Source organism: Cucurbita maxima, unplaced genomic scaffold (assembly GCF_002738345.1).
Source record: "Cucurbita maxima cultivar Rimu unplaced genomic scaffold, Cmax_1.0 Cma_Scf00004, whole genome shotgun sequence".
NCBI classification, from domain to species: domain Eukaryota; kingdom Viridiplantae; phylum Streptophyta; class Magnoliopsida; order Cucurbitales; family Cucurbitaceae; genus Cucurbita; species Cucurbita maxima.
In genome coordinates, this window is record NW_019272020.1 from 6470440 (window position 1) to 6489917 (window position 19478).

General features: G+C 33.5%; 1 long non-coding RNA gene across 1 annotated transcript; it reads left to right on the forward strand.

The window, feature by feature from the left end:
* The first annotated feature begins 1134 nt into the window (after positions 1-1134).
* Positions 1135-16834, forward strand: LOC111478532. Its single transcript, XR_002717493.1, has 4 exons — positions 1135-1250; positions 2108-2112; positions 10893-10894; positions 16816-16834. It is a non-coding gene; the product is annotated as an uncharacterized LOC111478532 (long non-coding RNA).
* Positions 16835-19478: the final 2644 nt, after the last annotated feature.

The window sequence follows — 19478 nt, forward strand, 5'->3', positions numbered from 1 at the left end:
TAAAATTTGATATAATCTAGAACACTCACAGATCATCACATCCAACAGCTAGGATTCAAAACCAAGGTCGGTAAGGTTCTGATTGGAGTAGATAATTCCCGTGGAACATCCAAAAATATCAAGAATGGAATTATTGTGATTCTGGACGTTTCACTGGCAGTGGATCATCCATATATAAATTATGAATCAAGGGCAACTGATAGAAGCAAGAGGCGAGCTTAATTGAGTTCTCAATCGAGAGTTACGAGCGTTTAAATCTTGGATCTCCTACTCTCGAATTTCTTCAAATATGAGAGTAATTCTCCACCATTTCCCTTCAAACTTGTTCCTACAGTTTCTAAACAAGATTACCCACAAGTTATATGAAGGAAAAGAGTACTGAAAATGCCTAGAACCCATTCCCCCAATCCAATTTGACATTGTAGAGCTCAAGGAAAACTTGAAAATCCAATCCAAGGATACACCATAATTCATCTCGCAAGAACAATCTCATTCAATTTCTACACCTCCAAGGAATGTTTTCATATGCCCAATTGAAGGAAATCAGTTTTGGGCTCAAATTGGAGGTAAGTATCAAATTTCTATCTACGACCCTTTTCCTTCAAATTGAGGATTCCTTTAGCTTTAGAAGAAGACGTTGAGTAACTTTGATGAAAGAATCGAGAGCTGAAATGTCGAAGAATATGCTACCCAAGAGATCAAAATTTTAGTGTTCCAGGTAACTTGCAGACCAAGAGCGATTATAAAAAATTGGGGACACACACTCAAAGTCGTTCCTCCAAACCAATTCCTTTAGCTTGAGGAAAGGATATGGAAGAGATTTCATGAAAAAATTAAGCCTTAAAAACCCAAAGAATTGGCTACCAAATAATAAATCCTCTGGTTTAACTCTAGCAAAAAACACTAATTTTGGACGAACTTACGAGCTGAATATCTTAGGCAACGATACACGAGAAGGTATGAAATTAATCCCTAACTCTTTCTTTTAATACCATCATTAATTTTCATGAATAAATCGAGGGGTGAAACGCTATGAATGGTTTTGAGGAGCTTCATTTCAGACGACGACGTAAAGGACGCACGCGTCGTTATGATTGCACAACAACGCACACACTCGATCTAGATGAACACAAAGAATAGGATAGAGAAAATGGAAGTAGAACTCTGACTAATGAATTTGTATTAATGACTTCAGATATGTACAATAAGAGAGAGTACAGAGAATACAAAAAGTACATTTTCAAAGCTCTGTATGACATTTTGTTTGGTCTTTGAATGACAGACTAGGTTCTTCACCAACTGTATGACACTCTAACTATCTGTATAAAGAATCTTTTGCCTAATTCTTCTAGGTAGTCTATCATCCATATCATCTCTTTTCCAGCTTCAACTATTGCCACGTACTCAGCCTCAGTAGATAAAAGAGCAACGCATTTCTAAAGCTTGGACATCCAACTCACTGCTGTTCCATCTATAGTGTAGATATATCCAGATATGCTCTTGCTAAAGTCTATATCTCCACTCAGATATGTTGGGTTTTATGTCCTAAAACTCATAGTTTGTAAATAAAAACATATTATATTTTCAATAAAGTTATTATTGATGTTTATTCAATAACGATTGTTAATGAATAAAGTGAATTTTACGATCATTAATCTAAATCCAATAAACTAAGAACACTTTGGCTATAGTATGATTACTTGAACTATGTGTAGAGATATAAGAGTGGATTAAGTTCAAGTATATATTCAAAATGATCTATAGTACAGGGATAAGGCTGAGTACCTTATCCTAGGGACACTATGGATGAGGCCCACTTTGCATATGATATAAACAATGTGATCACTAAATTTTACATGTGGAGACATGTGAGTGGGGGTGTTGTATGCAATGAGTATTACATAAGATCGGACCATGAAAAAAATCACTCTCACTTTATAATGTCGTTTACTGTTGAGACTGATTTTTTCATTCGATGACCTAGGTAACTCGACCTTAATTCAGAGCTAACTATGAACTCTTGTTTATTCGAAATTATTCTTAGATTTGCATGGGTGAGAGTGGCCCGAGTTCGCCGACTCAATAAGCCTCCCATTTTAGGGGTAAGACTGGGTGAATAGCTAGGAACATAGGGTGCAAGATAGAATGCACTCCTACCCGCTTTTAGGGATAGTAGAGAGGTTGTTCCTTAAGTACTGACTCCAGGTCTTGAACAAGGAGCCCCACCCTCTCATTGGTTTGAGAGAGATTCAGTTTGGTGGTTGGACTACAAACCAATTGTTCATTAGAGGATCAGTGGGACTTAAGGAACAAGAAGTAACTTTAGGGGTAAAATGATAAATTGACCCTCTCTAGTTATGAACAACTTGTGAAGGATCGACTTACTAATCATGATTATATCAAATGGAGAAATATATCTATAGTGAGAGGAGTGCAACTACTAGGCTATAGTGGAGTGTCCTAGTAGTTAATGAATGTTGGTTAACAAGGTTAATGAGTTTAGCCGGTTAATCTTGGATCGTTGGAGCCCATGATCTATAGGTCCATTAGATCCCTCTGCTAGCTCATATCAGACTAAATCTTAGAACAATGTGACGAGTGAGTTCGATGTATTAGAATTCAAATTAGGGAATATGCACTACATATATACAATATATTTAACCGCATTTTGTTTAATTATGAATTAAACAAAAAGAGAGAATTGAAAATATTTAAATAAGATTTAAATATTTTAATTTTGAATAGGGATTCATAATCAATATGTACGAAAATTGATTGGGATTGACATTTGAATTAATGTTAAATATTAATTAATCATGTAATATTGTTTTAATTTGAAATTAATTATTTAAATTAATTGTTGAATTAAAATGGAGAAAGTCAAAATTTTAGACTCCAACTAATGAAAAAATTCATGTTTGAGTTAGTGGAATATTGACCATCAATATATGGTTTAACCAAACTTGCATGTTTGTCACATAATCCCACAAATTTGAGTGTAATTTCGAGTGTCAAAATTTAGTTTAAACAAACTTGCATGTTTACCAAATAAACCCCACAAATTTGAGTGGTTGAGGGTCAAAATTTTGTAATCTCAAATTTGCATGAACATGCAAATATGTGATCAAGGTAAATGGAAATTTTTGGTGAAAAACTTTGAGAAAATCTTTCAAAACTCTCTCTTTACATATACTAAATTCCTATCAAGTTTAGTCACTTACCAGGTTTCACAATCCCATTCTAAGGCCGAAAAATAGTAGGGAAGACATCAGTGGTGGTTCGAAATCGGTTCGTGAGGAAAAAGGAATTTGAACTACAAAAGGTTAGTATTCAAACTCATTGAGTTTTAATGCTTTTGAACATGCTAGCTAATTTACTATAATTGATGACTTAGAGTGCCTAAGATCCAAATTGCTTCCGCACGTTTTATAGTAACACCATCAAGATAAACATCTACAAAACCTTGCAGAACTACATTGATATTGTCATAACAAAGTGAAGTATTGAATGTACCTCTCAAATATCTCAGAAGTTACTTCACAGCTTCTCAATGTTCTTTCCTTTGGTTTTCCATGTACTTGCTAACAACTTCCACGGCATGTGTTATATCATGTCTAGTACAGACTATAACATACATCAAACTCCCAACTTCAGACGCATACAGAACTGATGTCATATTCTCATGTTCCTCAAATGTCTTGGGAGATTGCTCATTTGACAATTTAATACGATCTTCCAAAATGGTAGTCCTGGGTTTAGCATCATTCATCCTGAATTTGGACAACACCTCCTCAATGTAATACTCCTGGGATAGATTTAAAGTGCTAGTATATCTATCGTGAGAAATCCTCAGCCAAAGAATCTGCTTCGCTGCACTCAAATCTTTTATCTCAAGTACTAAAGACATGCTTGCCTTCAGGTGGTTTATCTCCCTCATACTTGTTCGAGTCATAACTAGGAAGAACTTGTGGAATACGAAGTTCATTCCCTTCACCCTTCACAATCTTCCACGAACTCTTTCCAAACTCTGCTGTATAGCCTGTGCTATCCAACTGACCAATAGAAATCAGGTTCTTCTTGAGACCAAAAATGTATCTGACATCTTGTAATGTCCACTGATTCCTACTGGAGTTTGTATGGAGACATCTCTCTTCCCTTCAATCTCAAGATTTTGTTGTTGGCAAGATACACCTTCCCGAAATTTCCTGATTTGAAATTTCGAAACAATTACTTACTTGGAGACGAATGGAAAGATGCACCTGAAGTTAAAATTCAGGATTTAGCTGGGCTGTCCACACTAAGGATTAAAGCATCCTCAGTATCTTCTGTTGTATATATCGAATCATCATCATCATCTCCAAATTTATGATGCTGCTTTTTCTTCAGTTTTTTACTATCGGTCCGAAAGTGTCATTTTCCACCACAGCTCCAACACGTTACGTTTGGTTTGTTTGGAGATTTTCTCCGATTCATTGATTTTGAGCACCTGTGTTTGTTTGAGCTCTTTGATTTACTTCTTTCTCTTTGATCAACAATGAGAGTATTGCCTGATGAATCTCCAATTTCCTGTTTGCAAATACTTTCACTGAGAACTACATCTCGAATTTCATCAAACTTTAATTTATCAAATCCTCAAGAACGGCTGATTGCGGCAACAATAGTATCCAATGACTCAGGTAAAGATGACATCAAAATTAACGCTTTAATTTTATTCTCGAAATTAATTTCCACTGAATTCAGTTGACTGGCGATCATATTGAATTCATTTATATGATGAGCAACAAATCCATCTTCAGACATCTATAGATTGAATAACCTCTGCATCAAATATACCTTGTTCATAGCCGATGATTTTTCATACATATTCGACAGTGCCTTCAATAGATTTGGCATTGTCTTCTCCTTGATGATGTTGAACGCCACATTTTTGGATAGTGTCAACCGAATCAACCCTAAAGGTTGTCGATCCTTGAGCTTCCACTGTTCTATGGTCATGATATTCATCTTCACCCTCAACAGGGAATCGTGAAAATCTTTCTGGTATAAATAATTTTCAATCTGCATCTTCCAGAAACAAAAATCGGATCCATCGAACTTCTCAATTCCAATCTTTGAACTTTCCATCTTCACATATCGTGGTGAGTTTCGTCTATCTCTAATACCAGTTGTTAGGATCGCACAACAACACACACACTTGATCTAGATGAACACAAAAAATAGAAGAGAGAAAATACAAGGAGAACTCTAGCTAAAGGATTGGTATTGATGACTTTAGATACGTAGAGTGTTCGCTTTTTTGGCCCTTAATATCAAATTAATTAATTAATTGATGTTTTGATGATAACAAACCTACCTTCCATTATTAACAATTCTCAGTATTTTGTCCACAGTGTAAGATTGGGAATAACGATTTCAACGTCTTTTTTGGTTTACTCAAATTAGAGATAAAACGAAGAAGTTTCAGTCAAAACAAGATACCCGACGTAATGATGTGGCGGCAAAATTGACATCATGGACCAATCGAATTCAAAACAAGATACCTGACGTGATAATGTGGTGACAAAATTGACATCATGGACCAACGTCAAAATTGACATCATGGACCAATCGAAATATGACATTTATAATTTTGGTAGAGTAGCGGTGAAATTATCAATTACTTTTAAATTAAAAGAAAAGTATTTGAATTATAAAATTATTTCAATTATATTGGTAATGATTTCGATTAGATTTATAAAACTTTTCAATTACTCTTAAATGGTTACGTCATTAATTTTTTTATTATATTATTACATTTAAATATATATATATATATATATTTAAATGAAACATGTGGGTTATAGTTTTTCACGATTAATTTAAAAATAAATAATATCACTTTTCATGGTCCACGTTTCGGTTCATGTTTGAGTGTTTGGTATCAATTCCTATTTTTTAGGACTTTGATCACTATTTAAACTCTATCACCTTTTCATATTTCACAACACACAAAACATAGAACACAATACACACTTCCATACTTTTCTTGATCTAAAACTTTTTTTTAAAAGCCTGTTGCTCTCTACAAAGCTTCCAATTTTATTTCTGGTTTATCTTATTTTTGATGATGTCTATTGTATTGTGGTTTGTTTCGATAAGATTTCAGACAATTGTACCGATTTGATCTTGTGTCGTGAAAAGGATTGAGTTTGTTTTTGAACTCGTAAAAAGAGCGGTGTATCGGTTTGATACTGAGCCGTGGAAAGGATTGAGTTTGCTCTTGAACTCGTAAAAGGAGCGGTGTAGCGGTTGGGCTTTGATCGGAAGAAAGAGTCAAGAAAGGTTTATTCAAATTTCCAAGAGGCGCTTGGGAGTGAAGTAGGTCGAATTTGACCGAACCACTGTAAAACTACGGTGTTATATTTTCTAACCCTTTTCCTATTTAAATTCTAAATTATTATTAAGTTTTATTGCATGGTATTAAGTTTTATTGTTATTAGAAAAATTTAATATTTGGAAAACTCTGGAAGTAACTCACCAGGGAACAAATCAAGTTAAATAAACAAAAATTAGCATGTTAGCTCATAATAAAATAGATGCAAATGAATCTCTAAGTGATGAAAAAGTAGCAAATTTTTGCTTAATGGCTCATAGTGACAAAGAGGATTAGTCATAGCGCAGGGTAATAAAGAGGATGTAGAAGACGAGGTAATTCTTGAATCTCTTTTTTACAATGAATTATTTAAAGTTTTTGAGGAGGTGCAACTTGATTTAGAAAAACTTGTTCAGAGTATGTTATGCTCCAAAAGAAATATAAGGCTTCAATTATTAAAAATGAGTCTTTATTAAATGATACTTAAAAGAGAATAATCATAATGTTGTAAAATTTGATATATTCTGTGAAAAGCATGTATTTGATTGTGATGAGAAAACTGCATTTCTTGAGCATGATTGTTGTGAAAAATGTTAATTAAATTACTAAAAAAAAAAAGGAATCAAATACTATAGAAGAACTTGGTAAGGCTAAAGAGTCTATTTAAAAGTTAACCATAGGTGCTCAAAAATTAGATAAAACAATTGAAGCAGGTAAACCTTACAGTGATAAAAGAGGATTAGTCTATATTGATGAATGTTCTACCCAAGTTTTAGAACAATATTTGTTAAAGCATTCCCTATTATGTCTAAGCCTAACACATGCAAATTTGTATCTCAGTATGATAAATCTAGATTTGTGCCTATATGTCATTATTGTGGTGTTGAAGGTCTTATTAGACCTAATTGCTTTAAATTGAAAAATTCTCAAAACATTCCTTTTGGAAGAAAATTTTCTCAAAATATAAAATTTAACAATGTTTTAAGAAATAATTTTTCAGTTAAAAATAGAATACATAAACTTAGTCCAAGAAATAAATTCCTGTGCAGACTGTTGTTTGTTTCTCGTGTGGTAAGTTTTTTAATATGAATGCAAACATGATTCCTAAATGTGTGAAAACTGACTTGTTAGAACCCAAACAAGTATGGTACCAAAAGGTCAATTTTGAATATCTTTGTTTTTAGGTTTATTTGAAAGCCTCCAAGAAAAATAAGTGGTATTTGGACCGTGGTTGCTCTTGACGGAAACCAATCAAGTTTGTCAGTCTTTCCAAGAAGGAGGGTGACTTAGTAACCTTTGGCGACAACAAGAAGGGTAAATAATTGGTAAGGATACTGTAGGGAAGACTCTGGTACTCTCATTGAAAATGTACTTTTAGTTGATAGTTTAAAGCATGACTTATCTTATCATTAGTCAATTATGTGATAAAGGTTTTAGAGTTATATTTGATAAAAATAATTGTATAATTGAAAATGTTAGTGATAGAAAAGTGTTGTTAGTTAGAAATAGAGAGAAAAATTTATACATCATTGATTTAAATGATTGTCCTAATAAATGTCTTTCGGCTTTGCACGATAATTCTTGGTTATGGCATAGAAGATTAGGACATGCTAGTATGCATTTGATTTCAAATATCTCAAAAAATTCATTAGTTAGAGGCCTTCCGAATTTTAAATTTGAAAAAGATAAAATATGTGATGCTTGTCAAATGGTTAAGCAAACCAAGTCCTCTTTCAAATCTAAAAATGATTTCTACTACTAGACCTCTTCAACTATTACACGTTTCGGTAGTAGACCAATTTGTTAACATCCCCCCAAGCCATTTGTTATTAACATAATGACACCGAGCTCTTGTTGCAGCCCGGGCTACTGAATCTGCTGCTTTATTTTTGGTACCAACAATTAACAATTGTTTGCCCCTACTTGCTGCATCAAAAACTAAATCACAAGCTTATGATAAAAAACGAGCAGTTCTAGTAAGATTCATAATATGAATACCTTTACATTTTGCAGAGATATAAGGTGCCATTCTAGGATTCCATTTCCTAGTACCATGACCAAAATGAACTCCTGCTTCCATCATCTCTTCCAAATGGATGTTCCAATATCTTCTTGTCATTTCTCCCCCCACTTCCTNTTATTAACATAATGACACCGAGCCCTTGTTGCAGCCCGGGCTACTGAATCCGCTGCTTTATTTTTGGTACCAACAATTAAGAATTGTTTGCCCCTACTTGCTGCATCAAAAACTAAATCACAAGCTTCTGATAAAAAACGAGCAGTTCTAGTAAGATTTATAATATGAATACCTTTACGTTTTGCAGAGATATAAGGTGCCATTCTAGGATTCCATTTCCTAGTACCATGACCAAAATGAACTCCTGCTTCCATCATCTCTTCCAAATGGATGTTCCAATATCTTCTTGTCATTTCTCCCCCCACTTCCTCGCTCGCTTTTTTTAAGAAAAAAAAAAAAAGAGACGAGCTGAAATAGAAATAAATAATTGTTCCCATGGAACCTTATCCTCTACCTCTACCGGGGAGTGACTGTTGATACACGATTCAAGCCATTAATTTTTTTCTATTCGTTATTATCTTATTACCAAATCAACGCGGATAGTTAACAGGATGACTCTACCTTCATAAATCATTAAATCCTAGAAATGCTTGTTCTGATGTATACTTATTTGACCCTTCTAAAATAGCTAGCTGTGGAGAAAATTATTATGTTTTTGTGATAGTCGATGATTTTTCGAGATTTACTTGAGTTTTGATAATAAAACAGAAAAATGATGTTTTGAAAAGATTTGCTAGTTTTGTAAATTGAGTCTAAAATGAAAAAGGTTTTTTAATTACTAAAATTAGGAGTGAACATGGAGAAGAATTGGATAGTGTAGCATTTGAAATTTGTTGTGAATATAATTATTTTTATCATGACTTCTCCTCTAAGTACTCCTCAACAAAATGGTATGGTTGAAAGAAAAAAAATCGTATTTTACAAGAATTTGCTAGATCAATGTTAAATGAATATGATTTACCTAAATATTTTTTTGGCGGAAGCTGTTAATACCGCCTGCTATGTTTCAAATAGAGTTTTAATTAGACCCTCTTTAGATAAACTAGTTGCATAATAAAATTCCAAATATTGGGTATTTAAAAGTTTTTGGTTGCAAATGTTTTATTTTGAACAACGACGAAAGGTGGAAAAATTTGACTCTAAGACGGATATTGGTATTTTTCTTAGTTATTCATCTATAGTAAAGTTTATAAAGTTTTCAATAAGAGAAGTTTAGTTATAGAAGAATCTATGCCTGTGATATTTGATAAATCTTGTAATGATATTTCTAATGAGTCTATTTGAGTAGCGATGATTTAGAAAGAAATTTTGGAGATTTACCGGTCAGTGACAAAGGAAAAGAAACTCTTTCTAAGTAAAAAGAAGTGAGCTTAAATGAAAATGAGGAAGAAGGTTCTTCACCGATACCAAAAGTATGGAGGTATACCTCATCTCATCCCAAATACTTGATTATTAGTGATTTCGAACAAGTTGTGAAAACTCGTTCCTCTATTAATTTATTTAATAATCTTGCTTTTGTTTCTCAAATTGAACCAAAAAGTCTTAAGGATGCCGAAAATGATAGTTTTGGATTTTAGTTATGCAACAAAAATTAAATCAATTTGAAAGGAACAAAGTTTGGGAATCAGTCTCTAGGCCCTCTAATCACTATTGCCCATATAATTCTATATAGAAATTATTTTATTTGAAATTTAATTGTATTTTTTCTTTATTAAAAAATAAATAATATACATAAATTTTACCATTTGAATATATAGTTATATTAATTACATTATAGAATATCAAATGAAAATAGTGGTTTAGTAGTGATGAGAAGAAACGTCTAAAAAAATGAAAAAACAAAAAGAATAAATATTCGAAAAGAAAAAAAAAAACTATATTATTATTTTATTTAAATAATACGAAGGCTAGTACCCTTCGGAAAGTGATTGGTTTGTCATATGGTATAAACAGGATTAAACTCAATTTCTCATACTTTCGCTCATTGATTCACTCATTATTAGGATTAGGTTAGGTAGGTATATTTCGAAAGTAATTTGCGGGATCATGCACCTTTTCGTAGTTATAACTAGAAAAGTACCGTTGGTTGTATCCAACTTATTCTTGAAATAAACAACTTGCACACACTCCCTTTCCAAAAAAAATCAATACACCAAGCATTACGCTTAGATTTATTGGATTTTTTGTTAAAATATCGGTATTAAATCCGAAACTCTCGGCGGATGGCCAGAAATCCAGATCGGCTAATTGTTCTCGTATAGCACCTGCTCCGGTAGAAATTTCTCGATTTCGAAATGTATCGAAGCCTTGGGTAGTAAAAAAAAGTGGGATGCTGTATTTCCAGGATTGGATTTCATATTCGAATGAACCCCGTATTCGTAAGAAAGTAGGTTTTTTAGCTATGGGCCTAGCAAAAGAAAAATTTGGATAGGATACTATAGGATCTCCTCCTTTCAAAATCAGACGTGAAAATTTCTTTTCATCCGGCTCAAGTAGTTACATCAAGTAAAGGAGTTCCCACTTTCAAATTCTAGAACCAAATGATTTTTTTTTAAATAAAATGAATGAAAATGGAAATATCATTAGAAATAAAGTTAGACTTGTAGCTCAAGGTTATTGTCAGGAGGGAAGTATAGATTATGAAGAAACTTTTGCATGATTTGAAAATTTTTGTAAATTCTATCAAATGGATGTGAAAAGTGCATTCTTAAATAGTTATATTATGGAGTAAGTTTAGGTAAAACAACCTCCTAAATTTGAAAATTTTGATTTTCCACATCATGTCTATAATAAATTTACGTATTAATGTCTATGAAATAACTCTCAGTCTGCAATTTACCCGACACCTCCGATTTTCAATCTCTTGGGTATCTTGTTCTTAGACGTTTCAGCTCTTGATTCCTTCATAAAAGTTACTCATCTTCTTTCTCTAAAGCTAAAGGAATCCTTAATTTGAAAGAAAAGAAGTCGTAGAAGGAATTCGACACTTACCCCAATTTGAACCCAAAACGAATTTTCTTCAATTGGGAACGTTCATGAGGTTATTTTTTTTCATGGTCTTCTATGGAAACATTCTCTGGAGATGCAGTTGGGGTCGTCCTTGCTCGAAGAATACTTTATATCCTCATATTGGAATTTTGAGTTTTCCTTGAAGCTCTCTAATGGCGGATGAGATTGGGAGAATGGTTTCTAGGCACTTTCAGGACTCTATTCCTTCATAGAACTTGTGGGTAATATTGTTTATGAGCTATAGGAACAAGTTTGAAAGGAAATGGTGGAGAATTTCTCTCGAATTTGGAAGAAACCCGAGAGTAGGAGACCCAAAATCTACACACTTATTTCCAACGACTGGGAGCTCGACCTTACTCGATTCTTGTTCCAAACGATTGCCCCAACTTCAAAATTTATAGGGGAAACTTAAACCGACATTGGGAGCTCCAGAATCGTCGTAAATTGTCAGTGTATTTTCTGGAAATCTATCGAAAATTGTTAAGAAATAGAAATAGAAAATAGAACTGGAAAAGTGTATGATTTCATTCAGGTTTACCACGTTTAAATAGATACAAACTATTAACTAATACCTAAAAATAGAAAAAAATAATATATCTAACTAATACCTAAAAATAGAAAAAAATAATATATCTAACTAAATCTTGTAAATAAATAAAATATACGATTAATCAAATTTATACTAACAACTCCCTAAATATGTCAGATATATTCTAACTAATATATCTCCAAAATATCCTCTTAATACTCCCCCTCAAGTATCCTCTTAATACTCCCCCTCAAGTTGGAGAGTGTATGTAGATCACACCCAACTTGTCCTTCAAAAGGTCAAATTGCTGTCTTCCCAGAGCTTTAGTAAAAACATCTGCCAATTGCATTTTGGTCGAAATATAACACGGTTTGATGATTCCAGCTTGTAACTTTTCTCGAACTATATGACAATCTATTTCAATGTGTTTCGTACGTTCGTGAAAAACTGGATTGGCTGCTATATGTAATGCTGCTTGATTATCACAATATAATAATGCTGGTTCGGACAGTGGAACATTCAAGTCTTGAAGAATGTATCTTAACCAAGTTAACTCTAAACAAGTATTTGCCATAGCTCGATACTCGGCTTCTGCTGATGATCTGGACACATTAGTCTGCTTTTTAGACTTCCAAGAAATAATTGAATTTCCAAGGAAAATGCAGAACCCAGAAATAGACCGTCTGGAAGTTCGACAACCACCCCAGTCAGAATCGCAATATGCTTGTAATCTTAAATTGTTTTCAGATGGAAGTAGGAGTCCTTGACCAGGAGTGCCTTTGATGTACCTCAGAACTCGAAGAGCTGCCTCCCAATGTGGTTTTCTTGGTTCATGCATAAATTGGCTAAGCATACGAACTGAATAAGCTATGTCAGGCCTAGTGACAGTCAAATATATTAATCTGCCAATCAACCGTCTGTATTTACTTGGATCGTTCAATTTCTCTCCTTCAGTTAAAGAAAGTTTCAGATTTTGCTCCATAGGAAATTTGTCTGGACGTGCTCGTGTAAGGCCTGTGTCTTGAAGGATGTCTAGAGCATACTTCCTTTGAGACATAAAAATTCCTTTTCTAGACCGAGAAAATTCAATGCCTAGAAAATATTTCAAATTTCCTAAATCTTTGATAAGAAATTTCTGGAGTAAACTAGTCTTGAGATATTGCATTTATTTGAGATCATTTCCTGTCAACAGAATATCATCAACATAGATTAGAACTGCAGTGAAAGAAGTACCTTTACTCTTGGTAAACAAAGAGTAGTCTGCTTTGGACTGAGTGTAGCCTGCATTTTGTATAGTTGTAGAAAATATGGAGAACCAATTGCGAGAAGCCTGTTTTAATCCATAAAGAGATTTATGGAGCCGACATACTGTATTCTCCCCCTGTCGGCGAAGACTTGGTGGTAAAGACATATAAACTTCCTCGTCTAGATTACCATGGAGAAAGGCATTTTGAACATCCAACTGATGGGTGAACCATTTTCGAGCAGCAGCAACAGTGAGTAAGCAACGAAGTGTAGTAAATTGAATGAATCTGATACCATTTTAAAGCTGGATTTGGCTGACTCCGCCATAAAGGAAATTTTGATATTTAAGAATACCACGATCGATGCTCTGATACCATGTTAAGAAATAGAAATAGAAAATAGAACTGGAAAAGTGTATGATCTTCATTCAGGTTTACCACGTTTAAATAGATACAAACTATTAACTACTACCTAAAAATAGAAAAAAATAATATATCTAACTAAATCTTGTAAATAAATAAAATATACCATTAATCAAATTTATACTAACAACTTCCTAAATATCTAGATATATTCTAACTAATATATCTCCAAAATATCCTCTTAATAAAAATATCTACTCCGATCAGAGCCTCACCGACCTTGGTTTTGAATCTTAGCCATTGGATGTGACGATTCGTGAGTGTTCTAGAATATATCCAAGTTTGAAGGAGATCCAACGGCTGAGAGTCGAGATTCGAAGGATTTTGTGCATAAGGCACTGTGAAGGTTCTAATTCTTGAGTAGAATGGCAAATTCATAATTATCCTTAACTTCAAGAGTATTTTGGTAGTTTGTCATTTTTCGAATATTTTATTATTATTTTCTCAAAAAATCCATAATTTTCCTAAAAATTCTTTATCCTTGTTGGTCATTTTTCCCTTCTTGAGCACCTTGAAAGTCCTTCTAGATAAGGAATTAAAAATCTAAAAAAATCTTTGATAATTGAAAAAATGACCTTTTCGTCCTTTTCGCTTACGCTTCATTCCCAATCCTTCCCCAAAGGTCTTAAGTCCTTAGATTACTTCTTATGGTATAGAAATGACTTGCTAAGACCCCTTTTCTTGCTTAATCCTCATAATTTTCTTCCTTGGATCATTTGGGTCTTGCATAGGTGGCTTTCCTTCATTTTTTGGGGTGTTACAACATCTACCAAGCTTGACAAGAATGAAAAAGGTAAATGCGTAGATATAAAATCTTATCGAGGTATGATTGGATCTTTACTTTACTTGACTGCTAGTAGACGTGATATTATGTTTAGTGTATGTCTTTGTGCTAGGTTTCTATCTTGTCCTAAGGAATCTCATTTACATGCGGTTAAAAGAATATTTAAATATTTACTTGGGACTATTGATTTAGGATTGTGGTATCCTAGAAATGTTGAGTTTAAATTGGTAGGATATTCTGATGCGGATTTGCGGGAAGTTTGCTTGATCGTAAAAGTACTAGTGGAACTTGTCAATGTCTTGGTGGTTCATTAGTTTTTTGGTTTAGTAAAAAGAAAAATTTGGTTGCCTTATCTACTATGGAAGCAGAAGAATATATTGCGGTTGCTAGTTGTTGTGCTCAAATTCTTTGGATGAAACAAACTCTCGGTGATTTTGGATTAAAATTTGATAGTGTCTATATTGTGATAACACTAGTGCTATTAATTTAACAAAAAATTCTGTTCATCATTCTAGAACTAAACATATTGACATTAGACATCATTTTATTAGAGAGCATGTGCAAAATGGACATATTATTCTTGATTTTGTATATTTTTACCAAGCCTTTAAATGAATAAATTTTTTTGCAAAAATAGGCTTGAGCTTGGTATTATTCGGTGTGATATATCTTGCATTTGAGTTTGGTATTGATATATCTTGAATTTTATAATCTTATTTAAAGACACGTTATCAGGGGAGCATGTCATTCTTGTTTTTATAATTAGTGAATCACCTAGTTGGTGTGATGTTTCATAATTGATTGAAGCATTAATATAGTGGGAGAATATGGATTTGAGTGAATTTCAAATTTATGATGATATATTAGAATGTCTATCCTACATCAATATTATTATTTGGACATGTGCATTATTTTAAGTTTTATGGTGGTATGGATTTTATGGTTTGTCGTCATAAAAAAGGGAGATTGTTGTCTTTTTTGCCCTTAATCTCAAATTAATTAATTTTAATTAATTAATTGATTGATGTTTTGAGGATAACAAACCTACCTTTCATTATTAACAATTTCGAGTATTTTGTCCACAGTGTAAGGTTGAGAATAACCATTTCAACATCTTTTTTGGTTCACTCAAATTAGAGATAAAACGAAGAAGTTTCAGTCAAAACAAGATACCCGATGTGATGATGTGACGGCAAAATTGACATCATGGACCAATCGAATTCAAAACAAGCTACCTGACATGATGATGTAGTGACAAAATTGATGACGTGATGACAAAATTGACATCATGCACCAGCGGCAAATTTGACATCATAAACTAATCGAAGTATGACATTTATAAATTTGGTAGAGTAATAAATGGAGGAATTTTCGAAAAGTATTTGAATTATAAAATTATTTCAATTATATTTATAAAAATTTTCAATTACTGAAATAAAATTATTTCAATTACATTGGTAATTGGATGTTTTCATTAACATTTTTTTATTATATTATTACATTTATTTATATGTATATATCTAATAAAAATGAATTTAAAATGTTTTTAATATTTATTTAAAATAATATAATATATATATATATATATATATATATATATAAATGAAACATGTGGTTTATAATTTTTCACGATACATTTAAAAATAAATAATATTGTTTTTCGTGGTCCACGTTTCAGTTCATGTTTTAGTAGTTCGTATCAATTTCTATTTTTTACCACTTATAATTATTTAAACTCATCATCTTTTTCATATTTTACAACACACAAAACATAGAACACATAGACATTTACATAGTTTCTCGATCTAAAACTTTTTTTTAAAGCCTCCATTGTTGCACTCTACAGAGCTTTCCAATTTTATTTCTTGTTTATCTTATTCTTGAGAGAGATGTCTAGTGTATGGTGAGAAAACTGTAAATCTATTTCAGAGAGTTGTGGTGTGTTTCTATAAGATTTTAGACAATTGTACCGGTTTGATCTTGAGTCGTGAAAAGGATTGAGTTTGCTCTTGAACTCATAAAAAGAGCGGTGTACCGGTTTGATCTTGAGCCGTGGAAAGAATTGAGTTTGTTATTGAACTCGTAAAATGAGCGGTGTAGCGGTTGGGCTCTGATCCGAGGAGAGAGTCAAGAAAGGTTTATTCAAATTCCCAAGAGGCGCTTGTGGAGTGGAGTATGTCGAGTTTGACCGAACCACTATAAAACTACAGTATTATATTTTCTAACTCTTTTCCTATTTAAATTCTAAATTATTATTAAGTTTTATTGCATTTATTAAGTTTTATTCCTATTAGAAAAAATTAATCATTTGGTTGAAACCCTATTCACTCGGATTGTCACATCGATCCAACATAGAGGAAGAGAGAATACAGAAGCTACATTTTCAAATCTCCTAAGGGGATATATATATGGTTCAATTTACCATATATAACTTTACTAGATATAACATATATAACTATCTACCATATATAGTTTTACTAGATATAGTTTTACTCTATATAACCGTTTACTAAGTTAAAATAAGCAGGCTCCATAACCTAACAATTCTCCCACTTGGAGACTGATCCAGTCAACTAAGAATTTCATTCTCAAATGAGCAAAACATCTTCACTGCACCATACCGATTAAGGCTTTGCATAACCTCAATTTCTAACATCAACACATTTTGTCAACATGTCTGCTTGATTCTTTGCACCCTTTATCTTCTCCAAACACATATCACTTTCTTCCACTAACCTGCGAGTGAAATGGTATCACCTTCTGATATGTTTTGTCTTTGAATGATAGACTGGGTTCTTCACCAAATGTATGACACTCTGACTATCTATATAGAGAATCTTTTTGCACTACTTTTTGCCTAATTCTTCTAGATAGTCTGTCATCCATATCATCTCTTTTCCATCTTCAACTATTGCCACGTACTTAGCCACAGTAGATGAAAGAGCAATGCATGTTTGAAGTTTGGACATCCAACTCATTGGTGTTCCATCTATAGTGTAGATATATTTAGATGTGCTTTTGCTAGAGTCTACATCTACATCTCCACTCCTATCAGCATCCACAAAACCTTGCAGAACTACTTTGTCATTTCCATAACAAAGTGAAGTATTGGATGTACCTCTAAGATATCTTAGAAGCCACCTTACAGCTTCCCAATGTTCTTTCTTTGGGTTTGTCATGTACTTGCTAACAATTCCCACTGCATGTGTTATATCAGGTCTAGTGTAGACTATAGCATACATCAAACTTCCAATTGTAGATGCATACGGAATTGATGCCATGTGCTCACGTTCCTCAACTGTCTTGGGAGATTGCTCTTGTCAATTTAATACGATTTTTCAAAAGGGTAGTCATGGGTTTAGCATCATTTATCCTGAATTTGGACAACACCTTCTCAATGTATTGCTTTTGGGACAGATCTAATGTGCCAACAGATCTATCTCGAGAAATCCTCATCCCAAGAATCTGCTTCGCTGCACCCAAATCTTTTATCTCAAATATGGAAGACATGCAACTTCAGGTGGTTTATCTCCCTCATACTTGATCTATCAATTAGTAGATTATCCACATACCGGAGTAGAAACACATAAGAATTAGTGTATTTCTTGAAGTAACACATTAATCCTTTTTACTCTTGTGGAAACCACTCTTGCATATGAAGGAGTCATACTTCTTGTACCATTGTCTCAGTGTTTGTTTCAGTCCATACATGCTCTTATTGAGCTTACACACCATGTGCTCTTTGGCTGGAGCTGCAAACCCTTCTAGTTGTTGTATATAGATCTGCTCATCTAGATCTTCATGTAAGACGCTGTTTTTACATCCATTTGCTCAAGGTGCAAATTCTCTAATGCAACAATACTCAGCAGAATTCTGATAGTAGTTAATTTCACAACAGGAGAAAATATCTCAGCATAATCAATGTCTTTTCTTTATGAATATCCTTTAACTACTAACTAAGCCTTGATCCTCCTTTTGTCATCTGGTTCTGCCTTGATTCTGAACAACCATTTGTTCAATAGATCTCTCTTTCCTGTAGGTAACTCAATCAGCACCCATATATTATTCTTTTCAAGTGAGCTCATCTCATCATCCATGACTTGCTCCCACTTGGTTGAATCTTCCACCGTAGGGCCTGATCAAAGAACTCTAGTTCTCCTTCGTCAGGTAGCAACAAATAATGTAATGAAGATGAATATCCATCTGATGCTCTGATAGTTATCGATGATCTTCTCAACACATGCTCAGGTGTAACATGCTCCACGTCTAGTTCTTTAGTAACAAGAACGGGCGTTTCTTGAGCTTTGCTGTAACATCACTGGGTGAGTTTTCCTGCAACTTAAGCTCAACTCCCACTTACTTCGTAGTCTCAGAGTTTATCTTCTCTTTGTCCGTACAATTTTTTTTTATCAAAGGTCACATCACAATGTCTTAGGATTTTCCTATTCTTATCATCCCAAAACCTGTACCCGAACTCATAGCCATAGCCTATGAAGTAGCACTTCACAGCCTTAGCATCAAGCTTGTCTCTCTTCTCTGGATCAATGTGAACATACGTAGTACAATCAAAAGTTTTCAAGTGAGAGTACTTGAGTTCTTTTCCTGTCCATACTTCTTCTTGCAATATGAACTTCAAGGGTATTGACGGCCCTTTAATAATCAAATATGTTGTTGTGTTCACAGCATCAACTCAGAATGTCTTTGGTAGTCCAGAATGAATCCTCATGCCTCTTACTCGCTCATTCAATGTTCTGTTCATCCTTTCTGCAATACTATTCTGTCTTGCCTTACCGGGAATTGTTCTCACTAATCTAATTCCCTCAGCTACACAAAATGTTTTAAACTCTGATTTTTTTTTTTATACTTTCTTCCATTGTCAGAACTCAGGCATTTGATCTTCAAGTCGGTCTGATTTTCAACGTCACTTTTCCACTTCTTGAAGGTGGCAAACACATCTGACTTGTGTTTCAGAAAGTAAACCTATACCTTCGTGCTGAAGTCATCGATGAAGGTGACGTAGAACCTTAATCTAAGAAGTGATGAAACAAGAGATGATCCCC